General features: G+C 46.4%; 1 protein-coding gene across 1 annotated transcript in view; it reads right to left on the bottom strand.

The window, feature by feature from the left end:
* Nucleotides 1-14,854, bottom strand: part of ntng1a (netrin g1a) — a 76,152-nt gene that overhangs the window by 48,840 nt on the left and 12,458 nt on the right. The window lies entirely within an intron of this gene.

The raw sequence follows: 14,854 nt of genomic DNA, 5'->3' as shown, positions 1-14,854 counted from the left end.
AGAAATTTTTGCAAATTTATTAAAAAAGAAAATCTGAAATATCACATGGTCATAAGTATTCAGACCCTTGTGCTCAGTATTGAGTAGAAGCACCCTTTTGAGCTAGTACAGCCATGAGACTTCTTGGGAATGATGCAACAAGTTTTTCACACCTGGATTTGGGGATCCTCTGCCATTCTTCCTTGCAGATCCTCTCCAGTTCTGTCAGGTTGGATGGTGAACGTTGGTGGACAGCCATTTTCAGGTCTCTCCAGAGATGCTCAATTGGGTTTAGGTCTGGGCTCTTGCTGGGCCAGTCAAGAACGGTCACAGAGTTGTTCTAAAGCCACTCCTTTGTTATTTTAGCTGTGTGCTTAGGGTCATTGTCCTGTTGAAAGGTGAACCTTCGGCCCAGTCTGAGGTCCTGAGCACTCGGGAACAGGTTTTCTTCCAGGATATCTCTGTACTTGGCTGCATTCATCTTTACTTCAATTGCAACCAGTCGTCCTGTCCCTGCAGCTGAAAAACACCCCCACAACATGATGCTCCCACCACCATCTTTCACTGTAGAGATTGTATTGGACAGGTGATGTGCAGTGCCTGGTTTTCTCCACACATACCGCTTAGAATTAACGCCAAATAGTTCAATCCTGGTCTCATCAGACCAGAGAATCTCATTTCTCATAGTCTGGGAGTCCTTCATGTGTTTTTTGGCAAACTCTATGCAGGCTTTCATGTGTCTTTCACTGAGGAGAGGCTTCCGTCGGGCCACTCTGCCATAAAGCCCGAACTGGTGGAGGGCAGCAGTGATAGTTGACTTTGTGGAACTTTCTCCCATCTCCCTACTGCATCTCTGGAGCTCAGCCACAGTGATCTTTGGGTTCTTCTTTACCTCTCTCACCAAGGCTCTTCTCCCACGATTATTCAGTTTGGCTGGACAGCCAGGTCTAGGAAGAGTTCTGGTCGTCCCAAACTTTTTCCATTTGAGGATTATGGAGACCACTATGCTCTTAGGAACCTTAAGTGCTGCAGAATTTCTTTTGTAACCTTGGCCAGATCTGAGCCTTGCCACAGTTCTGTCTCTGAGCTCCTTGGGCAGTTCCTTCGACCTCATGATTCTCATTTGCTCTCACATGCACTGTGAGCTGTAAGGTCTTATATAGACAGGTGTGTGCCTTTCCTAATCAAGTCCAATCAGTTTAATTAAACACAGCTGGACTCCAATGAAGGAGCAGAACCATCTCAAGGAGGATCAGAAGAAATGGACAGCATGTGAGTTAAATATGAGTGTCACGGCAAAGGGTCTGAATACTTATGACCATGTGATATTTCAGTTTTTCTTTTTTAATAAATTTGCAAAAATTTCTACATTTCTGGTTTTTTCTGTCAAGATGGGGTGCTGAGTGTACATTAATGAGAAATAAAATGAACTTTTTTGATTTTGGCAAATGGCTGCAATGACACAAAGAGTGAAAAATTTAAAGGGGTCTGAATACTTTCCGTACCCACTGTATATACATACACAGTGCTGCTTGAAAGTTTGTGAACCCTCCAGACATGATCAGGTTTTGTGTAAAAAAAAAAAAAAAAGAATAACCTAATTAAATGTACATCCAAAACCCAATTTGTGAAGTAGACTTCCAAATGATGGACACAAACAAAAAAAGGATATATTGTCATTATTTATTGAACAAAGGCAGGAGATTCTCTTCAAGAATTTGTTGATAGGACTGAGAATTCAAGTTTCCCTGAATAATATGGAGTCGCCCTTGCCCGGAGGCAGAAAAGCAACCCCAGACCTTCACATTTCCACCACCATGCTTAATTGTTGGTGTTGGGGTCATGAGGTCAAAAGTATAATTGTTGCCATTGTGTAACATGATTTGAAGACAATAACATGTTTGTGTAAGACGTTTTCAGGCTATCTTACTAGATAGGCCACATAACCTTTTTACCTGTGTAAATGATGAGCTGAAATTCCTAACTGCACCCACGCATCATGTGCCTTGTTTGTTCCTCACTATAAAAATAAAAGACTGCTGGGTGAAGAGGGAGTCAAGGTCGCATGGGGGAGAGAAGAAAGTCTCTTCTCTCCGTCTGCAACTGAGGCCTTTTTCACTTGCAGGCGTGAATCTGTGCACAGTCAGCCGTTAGTCGGTTGGAGAAAATCCACCCGCGTGAATTCGTTGGGAGGTCGGCAGGTCCCCGTCTGGAAAGATCCTCTCAGCCCTACTGTCTGACGGAAACCTTGAAGGCAACCTTCGCGTCAAATCAGGTAAAAATCTGCGGGTGAAATTTGTGTGAATGGACGTCAGAAAAAATAACGTGTGAGTCTAAATTAAATACCGTTGCAGAGCGGGATTAGCATCAAATTGATTCGAATGCACGGACGGTGAAACACTGTTAGACAAGACCACTTGATGTCTGGCAGGGACAGTGGGATAAAAGACCATGGCAAAATAATCTCCCATGTCAGGGACATGGTTGAGGTGTATCCAGTGTCAGGGACACTAGGAGGGCATTAAAACAGTACTGTGGAGTGAATGTGAATGCTTATTTGTTTGGTTATTGATGAATATTTGTTGTGAAGGGGAAAATTTGACAGATAATTGTCAACCGAATAGGTCGGTGTCAATTTCCCAATAAAAGTGTGTATTACTTACGTGGTACAAGCAAAAATCGAGAAGTTGAGTGTGTTGGACGGCTGTATCCGCAGGTAATTAGTACCTGTAGAAGCTTGATACAGTGGACGATCCACACACTGTTGTGACTGATCGTTTGCTTGAACCAGAGTATAACCATGGGAAAGGGAAATAGTACACTCCAGTTAACGGGGAACCCTAAATTTATGAACACTCATTCCCCAGGATCAGTAAGATATTTGAGTGAATGGAAGAAAAAGTATGAGTTTCCAGGAAAACTGGAAACCAGCGCATGCAATAAACTAGTAACTCAATTAACCCTCTGGGGTCGACGCACGTGCCGGCACGTTTTGACGCATCTTTTTCTGATAAGGCCGAAACAAACTTAAATTACTCCGTCAATTCTGATCGTACAGATAAAAGAAGTATATCATTCAAATCTGTAAAGGGTCTAGTTTTAGTGGTATACCATCATAATAACAACAAAACGTTGTGCTTTTTTTAAATAAAGAAAGCCGACAGGGTGCGCTCTCGGACTTTTCTGTCTCTGCCATTTCTCTTCACAGACGTGTAAATAAAACAACCAGAATCTCAGCGAATACTTGCCTCATAAAAATAAGAATTATATGGCTAGAAAGCTTGAAATGTTTTCTTTTGAGTGAAACAATTCAAGTCAAAAACAAATCACCACTTTTGATTTAATCCGTATGAACGTAAGGAGAAGTCCGTTTTTTCCTGTCTCACCTCATTACAGGTAATGCGGTCCCGCCTTGTACACTGTCCACTGTTCACATGTAAATAATCTCAGGTGAACTAGGTAAATATGTGCACGCCCCCGAGAAATGACACAAAATATCAAACTTCATCATAGAATTTACTCACTTTTTCGGCGTGTTTGGATGATGGCGCGTTACGCACGTGAAGCGGCGCTCCTTACATTCCACACAGAGACAAATAGTTTAGCTTGTCCTCAGAGTAAAAACACTGATTTTAACTCAAATGAGGATCGTTTGGCTCCTCATTGTGTTGTATTGTGCTGCACTAACCCATCCCATCTACATTGACTGAAAGGCTCATTATGCGCGCCTTTGTCTGGTCGTTCAGTGCGTCTTTTGTGTTCTCAGGTAAATCACATGACTATTCATCCTCAGACACACCCTCTTGCATATGGCCTTTCTGGACAAAAAGTATCTTAGAAAATTTAAATCAGTGTATTGTTTACTGTGAATGTGTGAACAAGATGACATTCACAGCACTCTGAAGTAAACACTTTAGCCTACAACATGCTGGTCTCCAAAGTCTTGTGAACCAATGTTCTGTTTGTGTTTTATGGTCTTATTTCAGTGAGTAAAAAATTGTAGTTTTTCACTAGCCATGCATAAACACTTTTTTCTCAAAAACACAATAATGTATAAACTTGAAGCTCACATATTATTGTAGCCAATTTTGTGCTGATTACAGTGTTATCAGACTTTAGACATTAATATGTTTAAAAAACACTGAAAAAAGCACAAATGTCAGGACATGTCAAAATTTGTCCAGGCCCCAAAAACCCCCTCAGACCCCAGAGGGTTAAAAGCAGAAGCGGCTATAGCAGGACCTAAGAAAACTGATAAACTTAAATTGCAAATTATAGAAGCTGTTAAAGGGCAGGAACAGGCAGAAAGAAGGCAGCTTTGTGGGTTACAGACAAGAAAGGGAAGAGATAAAAAGAAAAGCGAGAAAAAGTCCCTCATAGCAGCTCTCCAAGAGGATCCAGCTGATTTTGTAGGGCGCCCACAAGCACTAATTCAACAGGAGGAACGCAGAGAACAGCAGAGACATCTGCTTGCACAAGCCGCAGCAGCGGCTGCGGCCGGGGCAGGAGCAGCAGGGTCAGCTGTAGCCCCGGCTCCCCCAGCCCCCCCCAGTGGGATAGTGGGACCTGTCCTACCTAGCCCCAGTCACACTAGAACGGGAAATCCGTACAGTCCCCTGGTTAATGAGGTTCAACAATTGGCAGCAGCTATGTCTGACACGAACCCATTTAAAAACTCCCAGGGTGATGGGTCATGGCTTGGGCCCTGTCCTGACCCGCCTCCCTGGCCACCGCTGGAGGATCCTACCAGCATCTTTCCAGCAATTGAAGTGCCCAACCCTCATTTCGGGGTGGGGAGAGATAACAGACCTCTCCTTTTGGTGAGGAGACCCTGGTCCTGTAAAGAATTAGAGGATGCAGTAAAAGGACTGGGGGACCCCCTCGCTAATGTTCGCCAGTGGATTGTTAATTTGCAACAACTTAGACAGACTTATAACTTAGATGGACAGGAAATAGACTCAGTATGTAGAAAAGTCTTAGGGCATAGGTATGGGGGAGTGAAGGGAGGATACACAGGGCGGACCCCCGCAGGAGTGGTCCTGCCTCCTGGAGACCCAGTGCTCGGTAATAAAGTTACGGCATTGATGGATAGAATGCGAGTAGCATTTGTTAAACCTCCTGATTACCAAATCATTGCTCAGTGTAAACAGAAAGATGATGAGGATGTCCAGGAATATAGAGGAAGGTTAGAGGAAGTGTTTAAAACAAACAGTGGATTGGACCCTGAGGAGGCCCCTGAGTCAGCCTATCAGCAGCAGTTAAAGCAGGCCCTGCTGAGTGGTTTCCGCCCTTCCATTATGCATCACATACGAAAACTTAACATTAATACTCCTACAGATGGAGTCACTCAGATAATGAATTATGCACAGCATGCACAAGATATGCAAAAACAAAAAGCAAACCAGCAGTCAAAAGCTGCTGTGTTTGCACTTCTGGACGTGATGAGCAGTGGCGGAACCCGGGGGGGCCCTCAGAGGTACAATGGAGAAAGATTTAGGGGAGGTGTCAGAGGAAAAGGAGATAAGTACAGAGAGGAAGAACAGGGAGAAGAAGTATGTTACAACTGTGGTCGACCAGGACATTTTGCACGAGAGTGTGATCGACCACGACAGAGACAGAATAGGAAGAGGCATAGATGGCCAGATGAGTACAACCGACCAGAACCCCATAATTCTAATGCATGACTAGACCCCTCAAACACCGAAGTATTGAATCTCAGTGAAATAGTGGAAACATATTATGCTGCAGAGGGGAACAAAGTAAAGGGTCACCCTATTACTGGTGGTCTCTAGACCTGCCCACGCCTGACCCCAGACGGACAGGGGAGGATCTCCTGCATCTATTGCGTAATCCTCAACCACCCCACACAGAGAGCCTCACTCCAGAGCAGATGCATGTTACTCTTTACTATAAGCACACTCCAGGCCCTGACTTAGATTATGCACAGAAATTTGAAAAACTAGGGCCACAAAAAATAACTCTTAAGACTCTTTACACTGACAGAAAAGGAAAAGCAGTCTGTTCTGTAGGACTCACCCAGGAAGTTAAACGTCTTGTAAAAGGTTGGACACCTAATCCTCATCTGTCAGTGTCTAAGACTAATGACATTCACTGGGAGGAGCTGAAACAGTTTTTAAATGAGGCAGAAAGCATTTATGATTGGCACGAGGACGAGGGGGGGTGGTTCAGTAATAGTGTGGGAAACTGCTTTTACAAAAACCTAAATTGGATTGTAACTGCCACTCCCCGTGCCCACATGGGGGAAAGTGACCGAGAATGAGTGTTGCTACTGGAGGACCTAGATCCGTGCTTGGCTGAAGTGCCCAGCAGTTTCTGGTCCTGAGGCAAGACTGATGTAGGCTTAATGACCACTGCCTCAGAAGTCATGATAAAACCCAAATCAAACTACAGGCCCAGAATAAAACAATACCCATTGAAGCATGATGCTTTGGCGGGAATTAGGCCCGTAGTTCAGGAAATGTTAGATGCAGGAATTCTAGTAAGGGCCCCACAGGCCCAGTGCAACACTCCCATATTTCCAGTCAAGAAAGCCGATGGCAAAAGCTGGAGAATGATTCAAGACCTGAGAGAGGTCAATAAGGCAGTTGATAGCAGAGCACCCTGTGTCCCAGACCCCCATAACCTGATGAATCAGTTGAAACCCGAAATGAAGTGGTTCACAGTAGTAGACCTTAGCAATGCTTTCTTTTCTATACCAGTACATTCAGACTCACAGGGATGGTTTGGTTTCACCTTTGAGGGAAAGAAGCTCACATACACTAGGTTACCCCAAGGCTATGTAGACAGCCCCACCATATTTGCATCCGAGTTAGAAAACTGTTTGTCTACATTACACATACCCCCACACAGCCAAGTTTTGACTTATGTTGATGACATCCTAATCGCATCAGACACCCAGCAACACAACAAAGACACTGCAATAGCGCTGTTCAAACACTTAGAAAGAACAGGTAACAAAGCATCCCCAGAAAAATTGCAGTGGGCTACCTCTGAAGTTGTATTCCTAGGTCATAAACTAACACCAGAAGGCAGAGCCCTGACTGAATCCAGGAAAACAGCTGTTCAGCAAGCCTGTAAGCCTATCACTAAGCAACAGATGATGCAATTCTTAGGGCTGTGTAACTACTGTCGACAGTGGATTCCAAATTATGCCCAGGTGACACAACCCCTGTTAGATTTAATTTATGAGACTCCAATGGCCATGAAGCAGGAAATAAGGTGGACTCCCGAAGGCGAGAGGGCTTTCAGTGAGTTAAAAGGAAAATTAGTGACCACACCAGTTTTAGGCCTGCCAGACTATAGTAAACCTTTTGTCCAGACAGTAGACTGTAAAGGGAAATTCATGACCTCAGTACTGACCCAGATGTCAGGTGGAAAGCAGAAACCTGTAGCCTACTATTCAAAGAGGTTAGATCCTGTAGCATGTGCTTTGCCAGCATGTGTTAGAGCTGTGTGCGCAGCTGCAATGGCAGTACAAGCCTCAGCAGAAGTGGTACTTTTTCACCCACTTACACTGCTAGTCCCACACTCAGTTGACTTGCTCCTGACAGAGACCAATATGTCATTTTTGTCACCAGCCAGACATCTGTCTGTCATGGCTCTCTTAATGTCTCAGCCACAATTGACCATAAAAAGATGTTCTGCACTTAATCCATTGTTGCATTACAAACACTGAGGAGACGTGCAAGCCTCGTAGTGATTTGAAAGATGTCGCTCTAGCTGAAGGAGAAGTGTGGTTTGTAGATGGCTCCTGCTCTAAAAATGAAAAAGGAGAAAATATGTGTGGGTTTGCTGTAGTATCACAACAGGACGTTTGTACAGCAGGTCAACTCCCCTCACATTTCTCAGCACAGGCTGCAGAGATAATTGCTCTAATTCAAGCATGCAGACTGGCAGAGGGAAAAAGTGTTACAGTGTACACAGACAGCCAGTATGCTTTTTCAACGCTCCATTTCTTTGCTGCACAATGGGCTCGCAGAGGAATGAAGACAGCTGGAGGACAATCAGTTAAACATGCCTCCCTCCTAAAAGAGTTATTGCAAGCTATCATGTTGCCAAAGCAGGTTTCTATCTGCAAATACGCTGCACACACAAAAGGCACAGACTCTGTGTCAAGAGGAAATGAGAGGGCGGACGCAACAGCAAAGGCAGCTGCGCAGGGACAATTCGGCAAATGTAATCTATATATTATAGATGTGGAATGCAGATGCACCTATGGGGGCTTCATATAAGATAAAGGAAGTAACTGGCCTTAGTTTGCTCGAGCGACCCCCACTCAGAACACATAGAAGACAGTTGGCAATAACAACTCCATATAAGGTAATATCATAAATTCCTTTTGGCGGGGCGCTTCCCAACAGTTTAAATATTGTATAGTTTCCATCTATTGTTTAGATCTCTCTGCCTGCGTGTGTGAATGGATCTCCGGAGACGTCTCTGTACTTTTAAAATAAACCGGTGTGTCGATTCCCAACTTACATTCCGTCTTCTTTTATCCCTACATTAATGAACCCGGGGAAAGTCATAAGGTAAGATTTTCCAACAATTTGGGGGCTCGTCCGGTCTTTGAGGGGGAATGAATTGGACTGAGGAACCGTCCGAAAGACAACATTGACAGTCTCTGAGGCGCCAAACAAAAGGTAAGGCAGAAACCTATTATATTAAATTCTGCTCAATTGAATACCACTAAAATTGATACTGTCGATGTGTATTTCGGATTGGTTATAAATTCTGACGGATTGAAAGTTATAAATCAAACGTAAAATATATAAAGAAAATACAATAAAAGGGAAAGTAAACTCCGGGCGTGTACGATCGACGGAGTATAAATATATAAAGAAAATACAATAAAAGGGAAAGTAAAATCCGTGCGTGTTCGATCGGCGGAGTATTTAACTATTTATCTCTCGGATTGTGGTGGATCCCACCAGTTCTCGACGGGGAGCTGGGTGAACTGGGTTGAAAGACCCGGCGAGATGGGGAGACCCCGAAACAGGAATTAATAAAAGTCTGTGCATGTTCGATCTGCAGACGCAGTGTGAGTGTTTATCTCAGCCTTGTTCGATAGGGAGATATGAGTATGAATCTGAAATTGTGTGACTGGCAAGTAATATTGCATTTTTTTTGATGTAGTTATTGTTATTAGACAAAGGGTCTAAAGTGTCTCTAACCGTATGAATATTATGTGACTTGTGGGGGAATAAGATGCATAAATTGTTATAAGGTCTATAAGTACAATATCTGTTATAACATAGGAATATAGACGTATATATGATAGTAACTATCAACTGATTGAGGAGGTAAGTATGAACAGGAAGTGTCTCTGAGGGGACCTTGATTCACACTGACCACAGAACCAGGAAGTAGAGGTGAAGTGATTCAGAGGTAGCTCCTCCCACTATTTGGCTCCCTCTAGTGGCGCCGAGCAGAGTTGCAGGAGACGCTGCTGACACCCGCAGGAGGCGGGAGGTACTGCAACAGGAATTGGAAAATTGCTCCATCTGGTGGAGGAAACACCGAATTACAACTAAATATAAATAAATAAGGAAAAGATCAAAATGGATGGAGAATTTGATCATGAGATGGATAATGACAGGTGGGGCCCACCAGAAAAATGGGTCAACCTGGGGATTCAAGTTGAATCTATTTTAAAGGCAGGAAGAATGACATGTAGGGAAGAGGATTCCCAGGCAGAGATGGACAAGTATAAGGAGATGCTGATGCAGCTCATAAAGGATAAAGGTAAGACACCAACGGATCACACTGCCCTCATCCCATGGCTATGGGCGAAGGCAGAATATCACAGGCGTTGTGCCAAGGAGGCTAAGAAGGATGGGGATAAGGCCTCTCCTTTCCACCGGAGTAAACTGAGACAGAGAGCAACAGAAGAGGAAACTGAAGCACACCGATGGACCAATCTAGCCCTCTGGTGGCAGGGGACTCAACGCATGCACAAGAACAAGGAATGGAAGAAAACAGTGGAAACAGAAGTGAAGCAGTCACCACCGCTTTATTTTGCGAGGGCCGACTGCACCCCCTCCAGCAGGACTAATTACAGGTGTCGGATATGCCTCCTGTGCCCAGAACCTCCTCCCCGGATCACCGGAATGGGGACTGCAGACAAGGGGAACACCCCCCTCGTGATAAGAATTCTGCCTATGACAGCGGAGAGGACAGTCACCCATTCCAGGATCGGGTCAGACGTGAACAGCCCTCCAGACAACCTACACCGCAGCTTCAGGTAGAGAAGCCTGCAAGAAGGGAGAGAGACAGAGGCGAGCGAGAAGTCCTGTTAAGGTTCATACCACAGGAGGGTTTTCGACCCCCTGGGTCCATACTATTATGGGCAGAAGGAAAATGGAGACCTGAGGAGGAACCTCTGGAGGCAGATGAACACGACACGCGGTCTTGATTTCCATACAGGGACTGTGAGTCTCAAAGACAAGAGACCAGGAAGAAACCGGTAAGGACAGGTAAGGAATGGAGACTACAGCGCTCGCCCCCGCCGAGTCAGACACTAACAGTAAGATCTGAGGAGGAGGAAGACTGGGATATGGAGAACGGAGGACCGAGCTGTGCGGGACCGAGGTCCCAGAATGATGTGTTGATGTTCCCCTTGATGGCCACCGGAGGTGGGTTTAAATACCGGCCTTACGGGTTGGGGGATGTGCAGGCTTTGGTGGACCAACCTCCCCCAGTAGCAGAGGGGGGAGGCCTGTGGCTCGGCAAATTGGACTCGCTGACCGCAGGACAGAGACTAGCTATTGGGGATTTTCGAGCTGTGATTCAGAGATGCCTGACCAGCATGGATGCAAGAGATATAGAGAAGGCTGCGGGCACCCTCCGCAGACCGGATGAGGAGCCGTTTGCCCGGTGGGCTGGTGACCTGAGCGAGGCAATCCGCGAGAAATATCCGCTGCCAAATTCAGCAGCGGTCCCAAAGGTGAATTGGAACGTTAAAGACAACCCCAGAGTCTTCTTAGACCAGAGTAAAGAGTTGTGGATCTGACAGACAGGGTGTCATCCAGGTAAACCGGGTCCCCAAAGGGAGTGGTACCGACAGGTGGTATTGGAGGGGGTCCCAGAAAAGGTCAAAACGGCCATGATTGATAATCCAGATATGCAGGGGGCTGATTCAGTGGTGTGGGAGAGACATTTGGTGCATCACCTCACCCGCGCTCAGCAGCAGATGCTGAAGGAAGGGGAGCAAAATCAGGAGCTCCAGACTCAGCTGCTGAAGCTCCAGTTGTCGGAAGCAAGGCAGAAAGTGAATGCCGAAAAGAAAAAAAAGAAAAAAGAGGAGGCCAAGAAGGTTATGTGGCAGTGGGGCATGGATGCTCCGGATACTCCCGATCTGTTCCCGGTACCTCCTTGGGAACCGCAACATTACTCTCCAGGAAATAGGGGAGGATACAGGGGAGCTCTGAGGGGAGGCCATGGGTGGAGAGGACGCGGTGGTCGTGGGGGCCCACCTAGTAGGGACTCAGCCCTATGTTTCCTCTGCAACGGAAACGATCATTGGATCAAGGACTGCCCATACAGGGGCTGTATGGCTCAGGGGCGGCAGGGAGTGCAACCGCAACGTGGTAGGGGTGGCCCACCACCGGCTCACAATATGCCTGTGATGGATTGGGGTCCTCCATCCAGTTGGGAGGACTCCTACCAAGAATGACACACCCCGCCGAGAGGTCTGGACAGCGGAACGAACACGGCAGATCCACTGCTGTCCATGAAGGTGAACCATACGAATCTGTCGTTTTTGGTTGACACAGGGGCTACGTGTTCCACTCTCAACACCACCCCTGCTTCCACCTTGTCGAACCACGAGACCACCGTCATTGGGCTTCTCGGGGGAGAAACGGACTCTGCCAGTAACCCAACCTCTGCTCACTTAGGTGGGCAGCCAGCAGGTACGCCACCCCTACATTTATTCACCTGGCACTCCTGTCAACCTCCTCGGCTGGGACTTATTGACTAAGCTTGGGGCCACTATTTTGTGTGCCCCCGAGGGACTTACAGTTACTCTGCCAGATGGCCTGCAACTACCATGTCGGACACATTTAGACAGGCCACGAAAACTATGCTTGGTGAAGCCGCTGGCCGACGAGGTAGCTGACATATACTGGGCTAGGTTGTGCCCGGAGAGTCCGGGACACAAGGGCATATGGTCCGCGTATCAGTCTTGGCGCCCCTGGATCTCGCTCCTCGAGCCCTACATACCTCCCCCGGACCCTCTCCATGTTACCCTCTTCTATGATAAGATCCAAACCGATTGGTACAAGGAGGCGTTTGAACAGGTGGAGGGGGACTCCTGGAGCATCGACGCCAAGAATATTTATGTCGCCCCCGAGGGGGTGGTGGCGGGAGTGCAGCTTCTCCCGACCCAACAAGACTGGTTTCGCATGAGTGAGGATATTGCACCACATGTGTCTCTCGCCCTACATCCTAACCATGAGGCTAAAGAATTGGGGGGTATCCTCAAGAGGGCGTTGGCCCACAAAGACTGGCAGACCACCCCCATACCACAGGTCTGGTATGCTCCTCAGATTAAAACTTTTTGTATTCAGCTGACGGCCACAGACCCTGCTATATTAGAACACAGAGAGGTGTCTAGGTACCATGACATGTCACGCACTGACCATCACCTAGCGGCAGACATGTTATCTCAGCTGCCAGACTATTTATGGGCTCAGTCTCCCACGGACGTGGGCTTAACGGGCTGTGCCCCAGTCACCTTCCAGGTCCAAGGGGGGCTTCCCCTTTGGATCCGTCAATACCCACACAAACCCCAGGCAGAGGAGGGGATCAGGGATACTATTGAAGGCCTAATACGAGTGGGGGTGCTAGAACCCTCCTCGTCACGGTGGAACACACCCATTCTACCAGTTGAGAAAAAGGGTACAGGTAAGTTCCGTATGGCACATGATCTTAGGGCCATTAATTACATATTGGTAACTTCCACCGTTCCGGTTCCTAACCCATATGTGGCCCTGGCTAACCTTGACCCTAGCCAGACTTGGTTTTCTTGTATTGATCTGGCCAATGCATTCTTCTGCCTCCCGTTGGCAGAGGAGTGTCGTGACATTTTCTCTTTCACTTATCGGGGACGCCAGCTCAGGTACACCAGACTCCGTCAGGGCTTCACTCTCTCGCCCGGTATTTTCAATCAGGTTTTGAAACAGGTGCTACATTCCTGCGCTTTCCCAGTAGGCACTATTTTAATCTAGTATGTTGACAACCTTCTGCTCGCCGCACCCTCCGTCGCGACCTGTCTCCAGGCCACGGAGTCCGTGCTGCGTCATCTAGCCGAGAGGGCTAGAGGAGGTGAAACAGCCCATAGACCATGAGGTACTTTCAGACATGCAGAACAGAGCCCCACCAGCTGAACAACAACTCTGGCTCAAAGAAGGAGCCACAATAGAGCAAGACCTTTTTAAGATCAAAGATAAACTTTGCCTACCTAGAAGTCTCTATCATACAGCAGCTATTTTGACACATGGGCCTTGCCATGTGTCAACAGGAGGGATGGTACATGCAGTGGAAAAGTATTTCCACGCACCAGGATTCAATAACTACTCAAAAAAATTTTGTAAATCCTGTTTGATTTGCTGTAAACACAATCCACAGGGAAATCTCAGACCAAAGAGAGGGAGATTCCCCAACCCAGACTATCCATTTCAAGCCATTCACATGGATTTTATAGAGTTGTCACAATGTCAGACATACAAGTACTGCCTCGTTCTGATAGATGCATACTCTAAATGGTTTGAAATTGTGCCCAGCAAAAGTGCTGATGCACTAACAGTGGCTAAAGCGCTGTGCAAAAACATTATTCCAGATCATGGGATCCCACAGCGAGTTTACAGTGATAATGGTCCACATTTTGTGAATGAAGTAGTTACACAAATGTCAAAACACCTGGGGTTCGAGATAAAAAACCATTGCTCATACCACCCCCAGAGTGCAGGACTGGTTGAAAGAACTAATGGCACTATAAAAATGAGATTGAGAAAATCCATGGAGCAAACGGGAAGGACATGGGTAGAATGCCTCCCCCTGGTAAAAATGTACATGAGGGTTACGCCAACAGACAAAGGTCTGACCCCATTTGAAATCCTTTATGGAAGGCCTTTTACACTTCCCATTTGTGAAGATGTCTGTGAAAAACCCCAAGGAGAAACTACTCTTGCAGAGTGGATGAGTAAAATGCTAAAGACTAAAGAAGTTGTGAGTGCAAATAATCTGCCAGATGACCTTTTGTCTCCCCTGGTCCACACCCAAGTGGGAAGGACTCTACACTGTGATCCTGACTACACCCACAGCTGTAAAGATCCAAGAGAGACCAACGTGGATTCACCAGAGCCACTGTAAGAAACTGCAACACTTGGTGACTGTCGAGTAGAGGTGGAAGTCGGCCGGTACCAAAACCCTTGGCTGCTGAAGAAAACACCTGATCCTCGCTCCCAGCTATGGCACCCACCGCCTGCCCGAGAGGGTGGGAGTGTGTATGTGTACTGTTATGGCTCTGTCTGACTATTCTAGTGATTTTCCTCACCATGGCAGATCTGGAGACGACAAGAGGCAATCACACCATGGAACACGAGAAACAGAGTAAAGCGATGGACATGGACAGATCATTATGAAGCTAGTAACACCTTTTATTGTAGTTCTAATACTGTTTTGCTTATTTGCTACATGTATTCTGCCATGTATTAAGTCAATGATTACCAAAATGTTCACCCAAGCCTTTGTGTCTTATACTCTCCTACAAACAATTCCACCAGAGGAAGAGGACCGAGTGTAAGAGAGAGGTGTATATATTTCCTGTTATTTTTATCTTTTTTACTTTTTATCT

Source organism: Mastacembelus armatus, unplaced genomic scaffold (assembly GCF_900324485.2).
Source record: "Mastacembelus armatus unplaced genomic scaffold, fMasArm1.2, whole genome shotgun sequence".
Lineage (NCBI taxonomy): Eukaryota > Metazoa > Chordata > Actinopteri > Synbranchiformes > Mastacembelidae > Mastacembelus > Mastacembelus armatus.
Note: the sequence above shows the minus strand (reverse complement) of the source record. Positions and strands in the feature narration are given on the sequence as shown.